Here is a 23,385-nt window from a genome sequence, read left to right on the forward strand (position 1 = left end):
GCTCCACGCGTGGAACGTAGCGGGTACGAAACATATCCCTGAACTGCTCCCAAGTAATAGCAGCTTTCTGATCATCGTTGTATGACCCAGTCATCAGTCTCCTCCAGTCCTTGGCCCCAAGCCTCAATAGGTTCAGGGCACACCTGACCTTTTGGTCAGTAGGATACGAGCACGTGAAGAAACAACCCTACACGTCAGATAACCACCTTATAGCCCTGATCACATCCTGTGTACCATCAAATGTTGGGGGCTTCGTGTTATCAAAGTCCTGGTACTGGAAAGCCCGACTGGCTCCTCCTCCACCCCCTGCCGCTGTTACAGTCGATGTGCTGCAGTGGCAGCCGTCTCTGCTAAGGCTGCATAACGCTCATCAAAGTACTCGACCATAGCGATATTGATCAACCCAAACGTCTCTGGTAGTTGCGCTCGAAACGCAACAGCAATCTCATCATGCAGGATCTCCTGAATCCTGGCATCCAACTCCTTTATCCCTATCTGTACCACAGGCTCAGGTGCTATGGGCACATCCGGGCCTCCGCCTCCTGATCCTGATCCTGATCCAGTCGTAAAGCACCTCATCATCACCATACTGAAAATATACCCAGGACGTCAGATAAACAACATAATATCGGGAGACCAATTTCCTCAAACACTAGGGGTTGTGACTTCCTTGCTACGCGTACGGGTTCTATGCTTTCAGTAGTACGGGCCAATACTACCTTCCACACCTACCCATATTTGTCTCAAGTATCACCACAACGCCCTAATAACCAACATAGCAAGTGCTCAACCCTCACTCCTAGAGGAAATGCGAAACTATCCCACAACTGGCCTCACGACCTCTCACAACCCATCCATCCATGAAACGTCCACCAAACCTGCAACATTAGTGCATGCTAACCACACATAACGTTGGACCCGATAGACTTTCGAATATCCAATCCTACCCTAAGGCCAAATCAAACATTCTCAGGCTATAAGATCTTGATTATGCACACCCGCGATGCATACACTAAACAACTACAGTAATGATGTCAATTTTATATAAAATAAACCGTAGGCTAGTAGGCATCATATAATCAGGCAAGTCTATCATGCAATTCCTGAAGATCCCTAGCCTAGCACTAGCATGTTGTTCTAACATATCATAATATCAAATAACTATGATATTTTGGGGTCTACTTACTGGCTCCAGCTGATCGTACACTCCGCATCCTCCATCACTTATTTTGAAAACCACTTTAGAATTTATTCTAAAAATTTCCTTGATTTGAAACTGGATTCCCACGAGTGTTCCTCCAATTCACTCAAACCAAGGCTCTGATATCAACTTGTAACATCCAAAAATTTCAAGCCAAATTTAAACTTTTTCAGCCATGAAACCAAATAGTGTTTTACAAAATGTTTTCAAATATTATTCATCAGAGTGTCCCATAAATATAATCATATGGATGAGAAGCGGTACGGTCAAGCCTTCGCCTTGCCATGATCTTCGGAAGTACCTGAAACAATAAACTGAAACTGTAAGCCTGAGAGCTTAGTGAGTTATCCCCAAAATACCAATTACACACCGATAATACCATATCAATAACGGATAATCAACAACATGCATATTGGGCCTTCGGCCTGACTGGACCACCCTGCAGGGCCTACAGTCTATCTGGATCTATCCCGAGCCTTCGGTATGACTGGACCGCCATACGGGCCTATAGTCTATCTGAACCGTTCGTAGGGTATGTTGGCCTTCAGCACAACGCATGACCTCCTCAACCCAAACATCAAGCAAATAACCATGTGCACATAACTAACATATACTGGCATATACATATATCATATATAATTATCTCAAAGATCATCGATCATAGCAATCTCTCATAACCAGAGCACCAACCTAACCAGGTCACTAACATACCAATCCTAACGGATCATAAGAGCATAACAACATATTGTTTATCCTGATACCAATCTTATAGATCATGACCACCTGTAGCATACTATAACCAAGATAACAACTAAAAGGGCCGGCCTTGGTGCCTTAGACCCTATTGATATAGTGAGGATAACTCACCTTGCTAGTAGCTCGGAATGATACTGTCCACACCTCCAGATGTAGCTCCAACCACCTCGCCTGTACCCATAAGTGGTCCACTCAATAATCACTCAAATTACCAAAATGCCCTTGGGAGGTACAAGACATCCCACAGTCCACTCAAGTCTCTGGTCAGTGTTCAACATTCCATGTTGACCTATTTGCTGAATATAACTCTCTCTGCCTCGATTCCCTCCTGATTCCAGAATTCTCGACCCGACTCGCCGAGTCAATACGCGACCCAGTGCTTGGAAATCCAAAATGACTCGTCGGGTCATCTCCCGGACCTCGCCGAGTCCATGCGGGACTAATTTGGACAAAACCCTACCCTACTCGCCGATTCATCTCCCAGACTCGTCGAGTCCATACACATACTCTCATGACCAAGCGATTTTGAGCTACCTCTTTTTTCCAATTGGTAGATCTAGGTCCCTAGAGTGCATTAGCAATGTAAAGTTGCTACCTTTACTTATTTGCGTGACTCAAATTCCACATCTAAGCTAAAAATGGGACTTTACTCATAAACACGGGTTCCTTCATGACCCTATTAAGAACTTTATGAACTTAGGGCTCAAAAGAGGTTCAGATCTGAAGTTTCAACTTCAGATCTAGCACCCATACCAAAATCCCTTCATGAATAGCTAAAGAAAGCCCTAATCTTCACATATGAAAGATTCTAGAAGAAAAGAGGTCAAGGTAACAGCTTGTTACCTCCAAAACATGCCCAAGCTAAAGTAGACTCTAGATCCACACGAAATCCTTGATGCTAGCCTCTTGATCTACAAGTTTTCTTCACAAAAATCACTTCCTAAAGCTGCAAAACACTCTCCAAGCTCACACTCACGGAAATTAGGGTTTCTGGCTCTCAAGGGGTGATAGAGGATAGTGGGAGGCGCCAATGGTCCAATATATAAGGTGCCTAAACCCTGAAATTTAGGGTTTCCTCTGCCAGCTCCTACTCTTCGAGTCCCCATGCCGACTCGCCGAGTCACTCATTAAATGACGCGTCCTGACCCGTTGCTACTCGACGAGTCACAATGTCAACTCATCGAGTAGACCTTAAACATGAAATCTAAATGGAATAATAATGATACTTGACAGTTGGGATGTTACAGGTTAGACGTAAACTCTCTCATCTCGACTTTCCTTCCCGTGACTCCTTTAGCAAATCTAGAAATTAACAACCAAAAGAAATAGACAAGTAACATAATAGCTTAACAAGTCTTACAAACCAAACCAAGTTTCAAAAACAAAAGAAAAACCAAATCAACTAAAAGCTAAAAACTTAAATAAAATAAAATGATCAATCGTTATCTTCATCTTGCTGACCTCCACTCGTACCCGCTCCATATCCCCTTAGCATCCAAAGTTCTTCCCACGTCGGGATATACGGGCACTAAGGTGGAACGGTGGGTGGTCGCACCACATTCATATGAGAGAACATGGTTTCAAGGATTTGGGTGTTGTAAGTCATCCCACCGCGAAGATTATCTTAATAAGAACCAACCCGGATTTGAAACGGGTCGGTGGGTACTCCACCCGCATATTGCTGCTCCGCTCTACGATCTCTCTCCATGTCTCCCCGGGTCTCACATTTCTTCTTCGGGTCTTGGTTGAGGTTGTTGCTCAGGTTGCCCATATTATTGCTCATCATCCTCCGGGGGTATCACATATCCCCCACCCCCCACATTCACTACAACCCTCATAATACCCAAGAATTGAACCTTCAAATCATTTCCCAGGAAGCGAGTAAGATTCCTAATAAAATTAGGAGACAAAATCCAGTAAGACCGGGTAAGGTGGGTGACTAAATGTCCACCCGTGATAGGACTCCCGGGCCTAGAACTAGCTGCCTTCTTTCCCAAAAACTTTGCCAACATACAAGGAATATCACAACAAATCCTAAGTGTGATGATGCTCCATTAGTAGAATAAATTTTGGATTGGCACCTTGTCTCCGTGATGTTTGTGATTGATGGAAAAAGTGATGAGGCGATGCAAAAATTGATGAACGGGACTCCTAATTTTTCTCTCACTTGCATCATGAGGATTATACTCGTGATTCGCTATGGTCCTCCAGAATTGGACATAAAAAATACCGGGGGTAAAATCCCGAACACACCCATGCAAGAATGGCACAGAAAACGGTGATTCCGTTTCTATCTCGGTGTATAGACCCATACGCCATGCAAACTCGCAAAGACTAAACTCATGATATACCCCTCCCAACCGGAAAACAAGCGCCCGGTTGTAATCAAAATCAATGGTCATTTCCTCAAAGCTCACGGTAGCAAAAAACTCTATCGACAACTCTTTCAAACACTTTCGTTCAATATCTCTCCAACCATTGCAAGTAAATGTAAAACCATCTCCTTCAAACACTTTCGTCCAATATATCTCCATCTCCAAGATCATACCAACTCCACGAAGCCAACCCCAATCAATAATAGGTGCTATTGCAAACTCGCGGTTGTATAGCCATCCCAACCGATTTTCATAATTGGTTAACAAAGCGTGGGATATGTTTTGTGGAAACCGGTATAACGGGTGAATGCTAGCAACATCAATTGGGTCATTCTCCTGCTGGACTGCTCTTCTAGGACCCATGTTCCTGCAATGACTAAAAACAAAACAAAACAAAAACACCCAAAATTTCTCATTAAAAACGAGTTGAATATCTGTTCGCCCAGGCTTCACGACGTGAACTGGAGTTTCACGTCGTGAACCGCAGTCGGGATATGAATCTGGATTGGCCAATTTACAGTTAAAATCCGTCATATATGGTTCTCGGGGTTGGTTTATTCTACTAATCTAAGGCCATACATCCCGAAAATACTAACTAAACCAATCAATTTTGGGATTTTTACATCTACATAAACCCTAACCTCTAAAATGCATATAATGTCAACAATAGCAACAATTAGCATATGAAATACTTACCAAATGTAGTTAGGAGACAAGAGATGCAAGTAATTTAGAAGAAAATCGGCTGTGGGGTTCTTTGTCTCCGTTTGTGTGCACACATGAGTAAACAAATGAGAATGGGTCAAAGTGTTTACTTTAACTGGTCCCCAATCCGTGACTTTTGAAGGTCACGATGTGAATTGCAAATTCAGGACGTGAATGGCTAGTTGGGCTAAACAAATCCTAGCTTCAAAACTGGGCTAAACGATGGCACCCCGTTTATCATTCCAATTCACGACGTGAAGCTTGGGCTCACGACGTGAAATAGGGTCTGGACCAAATATAATGTAGATTATGTTACTTATTTTATTATAATTATTTACCACTTAATTTCTAAAGTACCCCACATCTAATTTTTACCATTTAAGAGATTTTTAGATGATGAAATGATCAATTCCCTAAACTAAAAATGCAAAAACTAAAATAAAAAGAAAAGAAATTTCAAACCAAGCTCGAGTTGCCTCCCGAGAAGCGCTTATTTTTGAAGGAGTCGTGAGCTGGACTCTGTTCCTCCTACGTTAAATCGTCAAAAGAGTCCATCACCACCTGAACCTTTTGCTCCTTCCATCGCCTCTTGTAAGCTTGAACTCGTCTAATACACGCCTTTTTCGAATTCTCTTTTTTAGCCTTTTTCTCTTCTTCGTTAAGCTTTCTTTTGATCCCTTTAGTTTCTACTTTTTCTTCATTCTTCAACTTCATAGGAATCTTCTCTTCCTTCACCATTGGACTTGTCTCCTTGGAAGTTACCTCGTCTTCATCATCACCGCTCGATATTTATGCACTTTGCTTACTTACCCATGAAGTTGGATTTGAGTAAGTAAGGACTTCAACTAAAAACGGGACGAATGCTCTTGGTTTTGTTCGTTTAACTTGTTGAATTGTTTTGATTTCTTCCTCCATGAGTTTCTCTAAATCTTCAAGTTCATTCTGTTCATCTATATTGAAAACCACTCATTGAACATCACTCCCTTGGAAACCATCTTCTAATCTAAAAGTTTCCTTTTCATATCCTATCCTTAAAGTGAGCTTGGACTCATGAATATCAACCAAGGCACCATCAATATTAAGTAATGGACGACCAAGAATAATAGGGACATCAGGATCTTCTTTCATATCCATAATCACAAAATCAATTGGGAAAACAAATTTCCCAATTTTTACTAATATGTCTTCTACAATGCCCATTGGTTGTGTCACTGAACGGTTTGCCATGTGGATTGTCATTTTGGTAGCCTTCATCTTCTGAATATTAAGATTTTCGTAAAATGAGAAAGGCATCAAATTTATGCTAGCCCCAGAATCGGCTAAAGCATAAATCTTCAGATTGTTCCCAAACTCACATGGAAGAGTGAGGTGTCCAGGATCCCCCATCTTCTTTGGTAACTCTCCCAATACTACCCTTGAACTTTACTCACTTAAAACCACCTTGGAATTTTTCTTCAATTGTAGACGAGATTCCATTAAATCTTGTAGGAACTTTGCATACTCGGGAATTTTAGCTAACGTCTCAACAAAAGGAGTATTTATAGGAATACCCTTTATGTGCTTTATGAACTCCAAATGTTCCTTTTCCAGTAGACTAAGATTAGCTCGAGACGGGAATGGTAAAGGAGGACGATAAGCCGGAATGTTTTCTGAAGTTTTCTGTTCAGACTTGGTACACGACGTGAACTTAAGAGGTTCACGTCGCGACTCCAGTATTTTAGCAACATTTTTATTTTCGAGCTTTGGCTTCTTTGGCTTTGGATCAGATTGCTTCGGCTCCACTTCAAGTGCTTCTAAGAACTCAAAGATTGTCTCTTCTCCAGTCTCGATCATCATAACATGGGATTGAGCATTCTTTTCGGGAAATTATGAGGATAATTTGTTGCTCACTAAAGTAGTTAGTTGACCAACTTGGACATCAAGATTATGGATCGATGCTTGATGATTTCTTAATGAGGCTTGCAGTTCAATCATCATTGTTTGCTGTTCTTTCATCATTTTCATGTGTTCCTTTAGCATTTCATCGGTATCATCATGCCTTTTCTTGGAAGCTTCTATAAATCGGGTCAAAATGTTTTCCAAATCTACTTTCTTCTCGGCTGGTGGTTGCTCTTTTTGTTAGAAGCCTCGACCTGTCTGCTTATATTTCTCTTCCTTTTTCTTCTTATATTCATCATATGGCAGCCACTCCTTTAGTTTTCTCCAATCCTTATCATACTTATCCCCATTCAAATAACAAACTTGAGCCTTTTTATACCCATTATCATCTAAGCTGCAATCCTTGGTCAAGTGTGGACCATTACATCTTTCACACCCAAATCTTATAGCATGTATTGCTTGATCCATTTTTGTCATCCTCTTGTCCATTGTATCAAGCATGGCTATCACAGTAGCCATGTCTGCAAAATTTTTAACCCCTTTTCCTTTTACTCCCTCACTTCATGGATTGTGATACTCATGGGAATGCTTTGCAAATTCTTCCACTAACTCCTTAACTTCCCCCAGTTTTTTCTTGGTAAGTGGTCCTTGGGAATAAAGGAGTTGTCTTGTCATGACATTAACACCATTATAAAAGATCGACACTTCTTGTTGTATATTGAGGTCATTTTGGGGACAATTTCTCAACAATCCCTTATAGCGCTCCTATGCCTCATAACGTGACTCACCTGGATTTTGCTCAAAATTTTCTATTGCCTTTTTGATTTTAACTATCTTGGAAGGTGGGTAAAATGATCCAAAAATTGTTCGCGCATTTGGGCCCAAGTGGTGATTGCACCGGGTGGTAGTTCCTTTAGCCAATCTTTAGCAGCTCCTTTAAAAGTGATTGGCAACATCCTTAGCAAGACTGTCTCTCTTGGCACATTTGGGATATTAAAATAATATGCTATGTCATTTACTTCATCCAAATGCTTGTAAGCATCCTCATGATCCTTTCCAAAAAATGGTACATCCCTAAGTGCAGCAAGTATGTGTCCTTTCAGTTCGAATGTGGCAGTTGCAGGAATTGCAGGTTGTATTAGGCCAGGACCAGCGTCATCTCTAATTTTCTTTTTGTCAGCTCCCATGGACATATCTGCAATATCCGCCATTTCTTTATAATACTCGTCTTCGGATTCACTTCTATGTAATGCAAATTCGGGCTCGGTATCGTATTCGGTATCCTTTAGGTTTGGATCTTGCTCAAAGTTTTCTATCTTGCTTTTGTCCTTTGATAATGACACTCCTACCTTCTTTCCCGACTTCCTTCCAAAGACTGATTTGAGGTCTTTGAAAGATGACTTTTTTGGTGTTTTGCTCACTCCCGCGTTCTTATCCGTCTTCTTGTGAAGGGCTGACTCTGGATCTTCAAGTGGTGGCACCAAAGGTGTGTTAGAGCCTTTGGTCATGAACTTCTACAATAAAACAAAAATAAAAACCTAAAATTGAACCAAATAATACTAGAAATAACCTACTAACTGGTCACCACGCTGTGGTAAAAAGTACCACCCAGTGTAGTCGCAGAAAATTAAACAGAAAAGAAAAACGAAGAAAAACCGAAAACTACTGCACTTACGTCGTGAGCCTCAGGCTCACATCGTGAGTTGGGTACTGAAACAAAAATTAAAGCTGAAAAAGTAACTTTTTTTAGGTTTTACCCCACAAAAAGGATTGATTAATCTAAAGCAAATAAATCAACTAACAATTAAGTTGTTCCCCGGCAACGGCGCCAAAAACTTGATGCGTGCAAATAACTACACCTAATTTTATATTTATAACCTAACTAACTTAACTAACTATATTGCACCTAGAGAGTGTACCTAGTCAAATTATAGAATAGTCGGGTAAGTCAGGTATCGATCACAGGAAACGGTTTTGACTAATTAATCTATCTACTACTAAATTAACCTAATTACTAACAAAGAAATAGGATTTCTCTAATTTTGCAAGTTTAGACAACTTAATTCTTTTACAAAAGTTCAATCTGTAAACAAAAAACTTCTGTTAGTTTGAATCCACTTTCCCTCAGTGATTTATAAATTAGCTATGACAAGTACTGTTGGTTATCAATTAACATAGTATTAGCAATTTAGTTCTAAATCTACTAACTTGAATTAATCACTACAAGAAAAAGACCATTTTACGATGCGCAAACCACGACACTCATTGATTTATGTTACGCAATAGCGAGGGACATTAAAAAAGTGTCATCTCTTCAAAAAATTGAAGGATTGACATCACGCATTATTGTGTGCCCTTAAATTAGTGTCTCATGTAAAAAAACTTAAAAACACGGAGGGCACTTTATCTAAAATCGTGCGTCCTCTGTGAATGTCGTTGTATGTTTTTTACTCAAAACGCGCGTTCTTAGGAAATCCTCTTAAAATTCTAAAAATTATAAATACCCCGCTTCAAGGTCTGCCTTCGTTCTCTTCTTTTCCCTTCTCTCTGCAAACCCTAATCACAAAACCATCTCTGCTATAAACCTCGACAACTCATATAATTGTTCTATAATTTTTTTCTTAAAAACTCATGTTCATTCCTGAAGATCACAAATTGGAGACCAGCAACTAGGGCTTTTGTACGTGCTCCCAAAGACGAACATCGCAGAGCTAGCATTTGGGGTTCTATGACTCCTAATGCTTACAACCGGAGATATAGTGTTCCTCATCCTCTCCTCTTCCCATCTACCCTACTTTCCGACAATATAATTGTTAAGAACCATTTAGGGTTTGTTAATTGGTTAGAAACATTTATTCCAAAAAAATTAAAACCCTTTTTTGGTCGATCATGTCTCAGTATCCCATGTTCCCCTTAACAACCCTAAATCCCCCACACGATAACTAGGGTTTTTTCACGTCAACATTCTCTAGACAATAGAGCTAGAGTACGAGTGCAACACTTCATCTCACCGGCCGGCGGCCTTATCAGGCACGCCTTACTTCACCGGCGATTGCGACTCATCAGCGTCACCATCTCGGAGACTGCATCCCGAACCTATTTTGGTCGAATCCCTTGCCTCTGATACCATTTTTTTAGGGCGGCGGCATTGAACGAAGACGAGGGCAGTGACGTCGTCAGCCATGCCACAGTCCACCACCAAGATAATTATCGACGATCCTATCTCCACATTTAAGTTTTTTGTAAAGCATTTACAAATTTTCACTCCTCTTTATTTGATCGATCTGAATATGGTGGGTGTAGTGTTACTTAGTTTGTTGGATTGAAATCTGTGAATTAGGGTTTCAGTTTCTTTAGCCCCCCCAGTTGGTACTAGTGTTGGTATTAGGCTATCTCTCAGGGGTATTCAGTTGCAAGAGTTGTGACACCAACATCATTCTGTTTATTCAAGTTTCTAAGGTTTGAGCTTTTATTCTTGTAAATAGTTTTTGATTTTGTATAATATTTTCATTTCAGGATAAAAAGAAATAGATATTATCGCACAGTCCTAAAACAAGGATGATTGGTTTTGCTGTGAGCAGTGGTCAGGGTTCACCAATATGGAAATCCCAAATCCCAAGTGGTTAATACAACAACAAAAAATCAACAATTGATTCTATGTTTACAGGGAAGTGTTTAGATCCTAAAAAACTACAAGTGAATTTAGTTTAAATTTCTCAACTTATGTTTAAGAAAGGATAATTATAAAAATGATATGGTATTTGACTTCTTGGGTGCTCTTCATACACAGGATATAACCTAAATTATGTGAATGCTGAATTTAACTATTCAGGGAATCCTTACCCTGAAAGTTATGGCATTAGTTCCATGAATCAAATGAATCATGTAAGTTATCTCATTTTCTTACTTTCTTTCTTGGAGGGTATTTCTTTTTAGGTCTCAATATTTTTATTACTGTGACAATCAGGTGCAGCCTATTATAGAAGGTTAGTGTTATCCTATTGCAACGGGAAGCAAAATCTGGAGATTATGACGTACCATTACCAGACCCTTTGGTCAATAATGAAGAATCTAAAGCCAATGGTGGTGATGGTTTGAAAAATAGAAATAATGATGAATTGTCATCTAATGAACCTCAGACTCATACCAATGGGCTATTTCGTGCTTTAGTTATTTCTGGGTATCTAAAGTCCGGATCTCAAGCTTCTAATGATATGACACGTGGCATGCATCGGTTGCTTGAGGGAGGGGGTAGCATGCTTGAAGATAAAGTTTCACTTTTACGGTATCCTTTGCAAAGGGATTTCCAGGTAGCACCTAACAGGCTTATGACTAACAATGCTTATCTGGCTTTATTGAGCAGCTGCAGATGAGGTTTGAGCTTTTATTCTTGTAAATTTGTGGCAACTTCAATCCAGAGGGCATGTTCTTTATCTTTTATCTGTTTCATGTTACTATTTTTGAATTTGTATTATTTAAGAGACATGAAAGATGATATGTAGACAACACCCAGTGGCATGTTGGTAAAATTCATGAACTTTTTGTTCTTAATGTTGACATCATAAATGAAGGCTAAAATAGAACATTATGCAATTCAATTTGTGTACCAAGTAACACCAAAACTTTAGGTGAAGGAATGAAAGAAACATATGCTTTGATTTTATAAGTTTCTAATTTGGTGTGTTTTAAAAAAAACAGATCAAGTGCATATCTTCTTAGTACAACCGACTGTGCATCCACCAAACACAGAAGCTGGCCAGAAGATGTAGCATGGCATCCACATGGCGGCAGCCTATTTGTTGTTTACACTACTGATGGTGGCGCCCCTCAAATATCAGTCCTCAACCTGAATAAACCAAAAGAGAAAAACTGTGTAACTTTCCTTGAAGATAAACCACATGCGAAGGGCATCATCAACACCATATCATTCATGCCATGGGAAGAGAGATGGTATGATGATACCAAATGTACTTCATTTCTAATTTCTCAACTCTTTTCAAATATCCCCAAAAAAGACCCTTTTGCCCTTGTTAAATTTATATATTTTATAGGCGAAAAAGACATGGAAAGATTCAATGCTGAACAAGATAATGCAACTGACAGAAGAAGCTCAATCAAGAAAACCAAAACTTGAAAGATGGTTGGATGAATTTGGTGAAAGTTATAGCAAGGCAGTTATTGTTTTATCAATTTCAATTGCCCTTATTGGTCCCATTCTTTTTAAATGGCCTATTTTTAGTACTCCAGGTAATCTGATTTTCTTGTTTTGTATTTTTTTTGACAAATGTTAAAAAATGGTCCCTGTAGTTTCCAAAAAGACATAAAAAGATCCCTGTGGTTTCAGTTTCTGTTGTTTTTGGTCCCTCACCCACGTAAAAAGACATTTATACCCTTCTCATTTCAGTTTCTGCACAACACCGATGTAGATACTCGATTCAATTATCTTCCATAAGAAAGGATTTGCATTTGAAATTGACAGATTTGAAGACAAAAAGAGGCTGCTGATTCCTTGTCTGGCTGAGGCTACGGGTCGTCGTGGCCAGAAATCAACTGTCTCTTCGAACAAAGCTTATCAGTTTCATATGGTTATTATCCCAATCCTTGCTTGCTTCTTTTCTTTTAACTTGTATTCTCCCTATTAATCGTCGTAGCCGAGAGTTTAAGGGGTCTATTTCTTCGTGTTTTTTTTTTAAATGTTCATGTAGGTTTTAATCTATTATGAGAACCTTGCTGATAACAATTGGAAATGGAATACGGTGGAAAAGGCAAAAGAAAACATGGGATGGAAATGGAATACCAAGTAGCAGAGTCGGCATTAGGGGCAGTCAATGACTGCTATTTAAGATTGTTAACTAATTTGTTTCCTTTCAATTCATGTACTTCAAAATAATCAGCTGACATAACAACTACTTAGTTCCCTATATGGACTATGGAATCCTTAAACAGAGTGTGGAGTGTTTTACTGGATCTCAAATTTCAGCTGACATAACAACTACTTAATTCCAAAGCATGTATGTTATCATATGCATTAACAAGTTGTTTAATTGAGTTGAGTAAACTATTATTAAAAAAAGTGTTTGTTAGGTGATAAGAGAGGATGGTGCTTCACATGTGAGGTTGAAGGCCTTGTTATGAGGGAAAAAGATGGGAACTCTCCTTCTCCGTTGTTTCCTCTTTGCATACTTACCCATATCGAAAACATTGGAAGCAATCTTGGGCATGGGAAAGAAGAAGATGCACATGAATTTCTAAGGTCAACTTCTACTGTTACTATTTGATACAGAACAAGAACAACTTATCTATTTATTTATTTATCTATGTTTGTGTGGTGTGATTAAACTAGTAGTAAATTTATAATTACAGGTATGTTATTGATGCTCTGCAAGTAGTTTGCATCAAGGAAGTTGCAGGACCGAATGCTTTGCAAGCAGTTTTCATCAAGGAAGCTACGGTCGAAGGTGATTTTTGACTTTGAGATATAAATTTAAATAATTACTAGACTCTTTGTATTTATTTTAGTTTTGGATTATATATATATATATATATATATATATATATATATATATATCATTTGCATCAAGTGTGGCGGCAAATCGGAGATGCATGAAAGGATGATGGATCTGACAGTTGAAATAGAAGGCAATGTCGGAAATTTAGAAGAGGCTTTGGATAAGTTTAGATGTACTGAGATTCTGGATGATAATGCCAAAAAAGAGTGGAGTCATGAAGAACTGAATAAGCTATATGAGACACATGAAAGGCTTCTAGATCTTGTTTCATTATTCTGTTATGTTCCAAGAACAAAGTATCGATACATTGTATCTACATTAACTAAAATACTTTTTAATTTTTTTTAATAGGGACAATTCCATGGAAGAACTGAAATAGCACCGGATCAAAGAGAGAAATTTCTGCAGAGATTCCAACAAGTACAACAAGGAAGCAGCACCCTTCTTGGTATGCCTCCTATATCTGGAGGAACAAGTCAATGATGTTAAGGACTTCATTGATGACTATGTGGAACCAAATCAGGTCATCATATACTTTTTTCCCTTTCACATTTTCTCAATAGTTTCTTTGAGGTTCTCTCCTCTATGCCACCTTGTCAAATTCATGATAAAAGATTCTTGTTGTTTTCACTTTTCACAAAGCATCTAAAACCACCACAAACCATTTCATCTACAGGAGGATTTTGATGAGTTTAAGGATGTTGATATATACAACACCTTATCACTAGACAAAGTAGAAGCACTTGAAGATCTTGTTATCATTGGTCCACCTGGCCTCGTTAAGGTAACAACATATCTGTTGTTCAAACTTCAAAACCCTACTTGAATTTATATTCCATTCATCATCTTGAAACTAGTTTCAATTAGAAACCATGTCAACTTAGTCAAGTTAGTTGGCTTAATTTCCCTATGTAGAAGGAATTCATATGAACAAAAAATTTCTTGAAAATGCTTTGTCTTCACCTCCAGTTCAGTCACCGGTATGTCAAATGACAAATCTACCCCCATAGGACACCTCCCCATGTTCCCATATGCATAGAAAAACATAATATATTCAACAGGGAGCTTCAGTACATGAACAAGGTGAGGAGACATTATCCCTATCAACCCTACAAATAGTAACATTATTTCTACCAATAATGCTCTTGGTGTTGGTCAAGCTCATAGATAATAGCCTTATGGACGTGTATGTCATCATATTACATCCTCTAAATACTACCTTAACATATATTAGTTTTTTTTGCAGCTCTCAATCTGATCTGGAAGCTAATTTGTTTAAGGTATATATATCTATCCCTGTTATCTCCATTATAGCCATGTCTGAGTTTTTATAGTATACCCTCCACATCCTTATCATTATAAATACTATGTTTTGTTTGAAAATGAACTTGCCTCTACAATGGATGTTGCTCTTGGGATTTTGATTATTGAGTAAAGACTTGGAGTTGAATTTGATTTAAATCTTGCAGCATTATCAGCAAGATGCAGTAAAGACTTGGAGTTGAATTTGGCTAAGTCATTATTGAGTGAGATGGGCCAATGTACAACTGCTTATCCATATAATTAGCTTTTTGGAGCATTAGTCTTAAATAATTATGAAAGGCAAGATGCAACTTTAGTTAGTTGGAATTTGATGTACATAATAGATTAGATGCAAATTTATATATTATAAGAAATAGAATTGTATGACATTAAATTTATGCAATGGATTCTATTTTTTGTATATGATATTTTATTTTCAATTATGAAACATTAAATACAAATTTAATTTGAAAATAAATAAATCTATAAATAATATTTTTTTTAAACATTTAAAATTATGATACGCAAAAATGCGCGTCATCTTCATTTATGACATGGCCTTTCTTGACAGGGGCTTTCTTGATACGCATTGCGTGTCATTAACACGCGCGTCGTAAGGTTACGACACGTGAATGCGTGTCGTCTTCCTTTATGACAGGGCCTTCCTTGATACGCATTGCGTGTCGTAAACGCGCGTCGTAATTGAACGTCGTAAATGCGCGTCGTCTATAGACGACGCGCAATGAGCGTCGTAAAAGGTTGTTTTTCTAGTAGTGAATTCATGTAAATCAAAGTATGTTCACACTTAAATTAACACAGAATCAAATATTTTATGTATTGGAGCTATGTAAGATTGATTAACATAACACAATTACAGTCATAATATGAGTTCTCTAGCACAATCTAATTCAATAATTAATTGCTTGACTAAGATTGGTTTAATCCTAACTCTAATAATTTAATATTCACTAAATTACCATGTATTCTAATTCATGCAATTTAATGGTCATCAACTACACAGAATAAGACATCAAAGCAATCAACTAGTAAATCAAACATGCTAGGTTCAATTAATCCAACACAAGTCTTAACCCACTAATAATTCAAAGCTAAAATATTACACCATGAGTTCCAGCTTCATCTAGCTAATAGAAGCAGCTAGATTTAGCTGGACATACTAGCTAACAAACATGAATAACTCATATTCAAAGACATAATTAAAGTGTACCAAATTCTTAAACCAAATATAAACTTCTTCTCTCCTTGGATGCTAATAGCCAATTCCAGAACTTTTCTCCTTCTGAAAAACGTCTCCAGGAACCCTCAAAGCAGCCAAAAAAGTCTCCAAAGTCGTAATGAGCAAGGATATATATAGTTTCTCAAATTCGCGCTTCATGTCGTGAATCATTCATTCACGTTGTGAATTAGGAGAAATCCTTATCGGGCAATGATTATTGCTTCACGCGTACTTATCTTCCAGAATTCTTATGTCACGTCGTGAACTTGTGGTTCACATCGTGAATATAGCTGATTTCGTGGGTTTCTTCTTTTTTTATTCTCCAAGCTCCGAAGTTCCATGTTTTGTCGTTTTCAATCCCTATCCTTCAAAAATGCTTCTACTTGGCAGCAAAGAACAATTTATCCTCATAAGTACCATTATTCAATGCAAATAACCAAAATATTAATAAAAATGTAAATAAATATTGCCTAAAAACATGTATAAATATGACAATATCAGTAACACGGAAACATACATACACTGGTACTCAGTCTTAGGGTGTTAAGACCACAACATTTTATAAACAGACAATATTGGATTGTCTGGGAAAAACATACCACTATATAACGCCTTTTACTTATAACAGAATATATCAGATTTTCTGGGATCATTCACGTTACACATTTTCAAACATTAACACAGATGCATTAATACAAGATCGGACACAAACATTTCAAACCGTTTTTCAAAAAATATCAGATTTTCTGGTGTTTACAAAGTAATACAAAACATTTTACTCAAACATGCTTATGAACTCACCAACATTATATGTGTTGACGTTTTCAAATTAACTTGTATTCTTAGGGAATCGTTAACCAGAAAGTTCAACAGAAACATGTGGAAATTGTCATATTTTGTATCATCATACATTAACTATTTGGGCATGTCATATTTAATACAATACTTGATGTAAGCAATGATGATCATATTTGGTATGTATGATGATGATGTTTGTCATGTTTCATTTATATTCACTGTGATGATATTTCAAGACGAAGTCACCCAAATCCCCGGACGTTTCTGCCAATTTCTTTCGGTTCAGGGGTGTGACAAGTAATACCTTCTTCATCCCTTAGAACCTTTGTTTAGCTTGATTTGGGCCATTATCACCTTGCATGTACATAAAGTTTGCAACTTTACATAAGAAGTATGCCTTAGGAGCTTAGATCTGCATTATGGAGCTTTAAAGTGGCTTAAAAATCGTATGGATGGAGAAAGAACTGAAGGGACTCGACGAGTTGCATGGCCATCTCAGCAAGTCCGATGAAGATTGTCGTGCAAGGATTTTTGCATGGACTCGACGAGTCAGTAGGGTGACTCTGCGAGTCAGCTAGGGTTTTCCCGACATTTGGACATGTGTGGACCTCGGCGAGTTTCAGGGAAACTCGACGAGTCAACTGGGGGTTTCACGACTTCTCGAGTTCAGGAAGGACTCGACGAGTCGGTGAACTGCACTCGATTGACCATTAAATTGGACTTTGACCAAGGGTTTACTAGTTGACTTCTGGGGTATTTTGGTAAATTGGAAATTTATGGAAATGATCTTATGGTAACTATAGGTGGTGAAGTTCGTGGCCGGGGTTTGAGAGTTTGAGTTATCACTTCGATTCGACAGTTGAGAGGTGAGTTATTCTCACTATACTAAGGGGTCGAAGGCACCAATGCTAGCCCATTGGATATGTGATCCTAGCAGTTGGTAGTATGTTTAGTATGAGTTAGTGTTGCATGCTAGTTGCTATGCCAGTTTGGTTGATCTGTAGGACTACCTGTATAATTATGTGATTATCTGTATGCGCATTAGTTATGTTATATGTCAACATTTTATGTGGGTTGGGTTGAGGTTATACCAAGGTTGTAAAAATCGTTCGGCGGTAGCTCGGCGGTCGATTGACGATAAACAATTAATCAGACTCGGCGGTGATTAATTGGGGACCCTAAATTATTAATAAAATAATTTAAAAAATTAATATTTCCTAAAAAATTAAGTATTTGGAAATTTTATATTTTAAAATTTTTGAAATTTTAAAAATTTAGTATAATATTTTAACATTTGAAAGCTTAAAAATTTAAAATTTTAAAATTTTGGTGTACTATTTGAATTTTTTTTTTTTAAATTTTAAATATTTCCCGCCTATGACCGCCGAGGACCGCCAAGCCCGAGTTTGACCGATTTTGACCAATTTTCGCCAAACACCCTAATCATAATCGGTTCGAGACCGCCAAACGATTAATCGTCGATTAATTGGCCAGCAAGGTCGATTTCTGCAACACTAGGTTATACTGCTCCGTACGGTAGCCAACAAACCCTAGAGTATTCCATATATGACCTGAGGGCCTGTCAGGGCATGCCAGACTCATATTGAGGACTCGGGAGCATTCCGGATACGAGTTGAGGGCCGGGCACGGTATGCCAGACTCGTACTGTGGGCTCAGGAGCATTCCAGATACGAGCTGAGGGCCGGGTAGGGCATACCAGACTCGTATTGTGGGCTCGGTGGCAATCCAGATGTGAGTTGTGGGCCCGGAAGGCAATCCAGACTCACATTGTGGGCCCATAGGTAATGCAATATGTATAGTTGTAGACCTAGTACATGTTGTTATTTGTTATGTGTTATGTGCAGTGTATCGGTATTTTGGGGAATTCACTAAGCTTTGGGCTTACATATTCAGTTTTTGTTTCAGGTACATCAGATGATCGTGGTAAGGCAAAGGCGTGATCGTATAACTCCTCATGTTTATGACTTGTTTCTGGGATAGTTTGATATTATACTATTTTGAAAACAAGTTTTGTAATAATTAATGGTTTTGAAATGTTTTGAAAAAATTTAAATTTGGCATGATTTTTATGGATGTTACAAGTTGGTATCAGATCCTTGGTTTATCAAGAGCAGAGCCATTGGTGTCAAGTTTTGGTGCAGTTGCAGGTGTAGGTGTAGGTGTAGGGTTCTCTTTTAGGGTTTCAAAGGGCTTGAAATCAGTATAAGGTTTATCAAGAGTTTCAACAAGTGATGATGGGAAGCTGTTGGCAGCAACTTCTGCATGACTTTTGGCATCTTCTTTTGAAAGTAATTGTTTATATAACTCAGCAGCTCTTGAGGTGTATTTGGCTTCAATTTCCCCTCCATCTGTCCAACCATGTTGCTTGAAGAACACCTGAGCTCGATTGTTGCCCCCAAAACTCATCATCTTTAATTGATCTGGTGTCCATGAATCTAAATTCGTTGACATGTAAAACTTCAAGTTAGAATTCTTTTGATTGTAAGAAGTAGATCTTTCCTAATTTACAATATTGGCATTCCAACTACAATACCCCCTTGCAAGTTTTTAACAAACCAATATTATCATCCAACTTAAAAAAAAGTTGCCTCCTGATGACAGCTAAAAGTCAACCAGGATAGATAGGATGGGGTATTATCTGTTAAGTGTAAAATAGATTCTTGTTGGCCAAAGGAAAAGATCACAACTTTCTTAGTCCCTAGTTCTCAAGAGAGTTTTCCCACTAAAGTAACAATTCCTAAATTACTCATTGGTTATGCAACGTTATACTATTCAATTAAGCTAAAAACCTGCTATAAGAATTATGTAAGATCCTGGATCGATTCATCATTTCTATAGTAGAGCAATCATCGAAGAAACACAATGAACATCATTGAATACAGGGGCCATGTTCACATGATTTTTTTACACCAAAACCTGACACCAATGATTTTTATGGATGTTACAGCAAATGCTCCTCGCTACGATGTCTGAAGATATACGACAGTTTGTGAACACAATGAACATCATCGAAGAAACACGTATGTCAAGTGCAACAATAGAAGGACGAGTGCAAATGACTGATAATGAGTTTAGCCTAATTGAGACCTGTATGAAATTATTTGAAAATCATGTAGACACTGTTAGTTTGTACTAGATGCAAAATCTCTGTTATCATGTAAATATACTCTAATTTTAAATATTTTAATGTCATTTCAAACTTAATTATATAAAAGAAATGGTAGGGTTTTCTAAAATGGCAATGTTTTTCATTAACATTAGTTAAACGACCGTTACAAAACTTTTACATACTTATATTGGTTTCCACGAATTAGGAAATTGTATGAGATACATATTTTGTTTGCGGCCGATAAAATCTTTTCTAATTCTAACATCTTTTAGACTATCCCATTATGCTTGAAGCTTATCAATCTCTGCATTTGCATCTTGAATCCACTTCTCAGCTTCTTTAACTTTTTTCATAGTTTCAACAACCCAATTTTGTTTTCCATTTACTTGTCCACTAAATCTTTTGCACGTTGATTGAGTGTCCGAAATATTTTAGAGCCCCTTCCATTGGCTTCTTTGGCGGTCGTCATAGCTTCGAAAATATCATCTGACGGTTTATCAGGGAGTGGAAAATTTAGGCCTTCCGGAAACGGGTTAATATCCGAACAAACATAACAATCTGCTTCATCATAACGACAAACGTCAAACTCAGATGAACTCATTCTCAAGTTTTTAGTTTGCTAATATACTAGGTTTACGATGTATGGTACCTCCATATTAATAGTGTGAAATTGTAAGAAATTACGGTGTGTCTGAAATGGGATGTGTGTAACGGTTTGTCCGGAATATGTCTCCAAAATTTATGTCCGTGATTGTGTGTCCAGAATATGTGTCATTGAGTCCAAAATGTAAGAAATCTATGACATAAATGATGGATTTGACTTGACATCAATGATTGAATTGACGTCAGATTCCGAAATCAAAACTCCAAAATGAATATTGCTACTCTAGAATGCTCTGTTCCGGAGATTATGGTCATTTAAAAAAAAGTTAGTTGTTGTTGTTGTTGTTGTTGTTGTTGTTGTTATTATTATATGAGTTAGATGACCTAATTTCCTTATTTTTAAAGTCTAAACAATTTTACTTTGGTTTTGGCTGTTAAATTAATAGGATGTTAAATATGTTGTGTATACGTTTAATGTTCATTTGATGTATGCTTTTTCGGTTAAAAAAACCTAATTTTATGATCTATTTTCTCTTTATTTTTAGCTTTTATTTTTCGAGTTTCCACTTTAATTTCTAAGAATACGATGACATTTGGGTTTTAAAGATCTTTTTAGTATGTACATTACTTATTCTTTATGATCCAATAGAGTTGTAACATTGAATTTACATATAACATAAAAACTTCATTTCATTATTTGACTAGGTGTAATACCCATGTATTACATGGGTTAATTAAAAAATTAAATATAAAGGTTTCAATATTTAAGAACTTGGATTTATAAGAAAATAAGAAAATTAATGAATTATTAAAATTGATTTTTTATCTTTTAAATTTAAATAAATAAACAAAATAAATTAATGAGCTTTAATTTTAGAATTTTAAAATAAGAAGGTTAGTCCATTAATAAATTTGATATTCAATTATTATTATATTTAGTGTAATTATTACATTAAAGTGTTATGTGGAATTTATTAAAATAGAAAAACTCATAAAATGACATGTGGAAAAAAAATTAATTCAAAATAACCACAAAATGACATTTGACAAATTGAATGAGAGTGTGACATGTGACAAAAAAAAAACTTTCATTTATTAGAGTAGATTGTGGAATATAATGATTTACTCTATTCATTCGTCGTTTCATTCCATCCGATCCAACCGATTTCCATTTTGGTATGTATTTATTTTACATCTTCCATATGTAGTCACATATAAACCCATTTTTCTTTTAATTTTTTTATTTTTATTTTACATCTACCTCTATAGTGTATACAAATTAATTGTTAGACATCCTTAGTTGTGTGTTGGGCAAAAGAGGGAGCAAGTGGATGCTTTATATTTTGTTGACAAAATTGCAAAAATGGTCCCTGTGGTATGCATTTTTTTGGGGTTTTAGTCCAAACAGTGACTTTTTTGGATTGATGGTCATTTTAAGGTAGTTTGTATGTGAAAATAGTCCCTCCGAAAATTGAAATGACTATAATACCCTTGGGGTATTTATTTTTCATTTTTCTTTCATTTTTTTTAAATTAAATATTTATTTATTTATTTTAACAATTAAAAAATAATGGAGGACCCACCTCTCTCTCTCTCTCTCAAGCAAACACACACTCCAGATCATCGACATTCATCATCTTCCTCTTGCCGGTAGATGGACTCCCACAAACTTGGATAACAGATGAGAGAACTTCTTGCTCTGTTCGATGTGGGTCACAAAGACCTGCATTTGCTGTCGTATTGAACTCAAATCCAAGAGAGAAAAGCTCATCTTCTAGTGCCTTCTGCTCCTATTTTAACCCCACAATCTACAGATCTTCTTCTTCCTCTACATCATCTCTTCGCATATTCCCTAGATATTTCCCCCATACTACTATTCATTTGCCTCATAAACATCGATCACAAACCACTTATTCGCAAACTCCCATCGATCCGGATCCACTTTTCTGAATCCCTACATAAACATCAACCACCGGATTAGATCATCTAAGTAAGAATCGTTGAAGTCGATACCTTTCAGATGAACGAGAGATAGAGAAGATGAAGAATGTGATTTCGTTTTTGGTGGGGATTTGGCGATGGCTGATCGGAAGAAAAAGAGGCACGAAATCGATAGCAGACAAGCAACCCTCTTCAATGATTGATTGGTTTGAGGAAGGAGATGAGAGATGCGGAAAGGCTGCTCGCGCAGTTCCTAATCCATTGCTTCTTCTGCCTCAGAAGTGATATGCGAGGGTGAAGGGTTAGACGGGGGCTACAACCGATCTCGGTGGTGTTTACTCAATCGAAAGAAGAAGAAAATGGGTCTTCGATTCCTTGACTGACCAAAGGGAAGAAGATGAGCAGAAGCAACCATTTCAAAAGATGGATCAATAAGCAGAGGTAGAGAGGTATAGTTGATCTTTGGGGAGTCCTCGTGATTTCCTTTCTCGTCTTCAGCAGTAGAACACAAAGAAAGAGCCGGTGTTCGTCAGGAAGAAAGGGAAAAACGAGAGAGAGAGAGAGAGAGAGAGAGAGAGGTGGGTCCCATTCTTGATTTGATTTAACATTTATAATTAAATAAAAGAAAAAATATTTAAGTAAATGGAAAAAAAAATTAAAAGGGTAATATAGTCTTTTCAAGATTATCAGGGACCAATTCTACAATGAAAATAGTCCAAAAGGACTACGAAACCAAAAAAGTCACTGTTTGGACTAAAACCCTAAAAAATTGCATACCATAGGGACCATTTTTGCAATTTTGTCTATTTTGTTTCAAATGAAAGAAAGAGTTATGATGGTTATTGTTGATATATTTTGATGTTTTGCATTTTGTTTCAAGTGAAAGAGTGAAACAAACACTGGTTTGTGTCTTGTGATTTAATATGTTATTTTGTTATTTTTAGTTCATC

At 37.4% G+C, this 23,385-nt stretch overlaps 1 non-coding gene across 1 annotated transcript; it reads left to right on the forward strand.

The window, feature by feature from the left end:
• The first annotated feature begins 7,636 nt into the window (after positions 1-7,636).
• LOC145056073 (small nucleolar RNA R71) lies at positions 7,637-7,743 on the forward strand. The gene has a single exon (XR_013685611.1). It is a non-coding gene; the product is annotated as a small nucleolar RNA R71 (small nucleolar RNA).
• Positions 7,744-23,385: the final 15,642 nt, after the last annotated feature.

Source organism: Lactuca serriola, chromosome 5 (assembly GCF_051521515.1).
Source record: "Lactuca serriola cultivar US96UC23 chromosome 5, Lser_US96UC23_V15, whole genome shotgun sequence".
Classification (NCBI taxonomy): domain Eukaryota; kingdom Viridiplantae; phylum Streptophyta; class Magnoliopsida; order Asterales; family Asteraceae; genus Lactuca; species Lactuca serriola.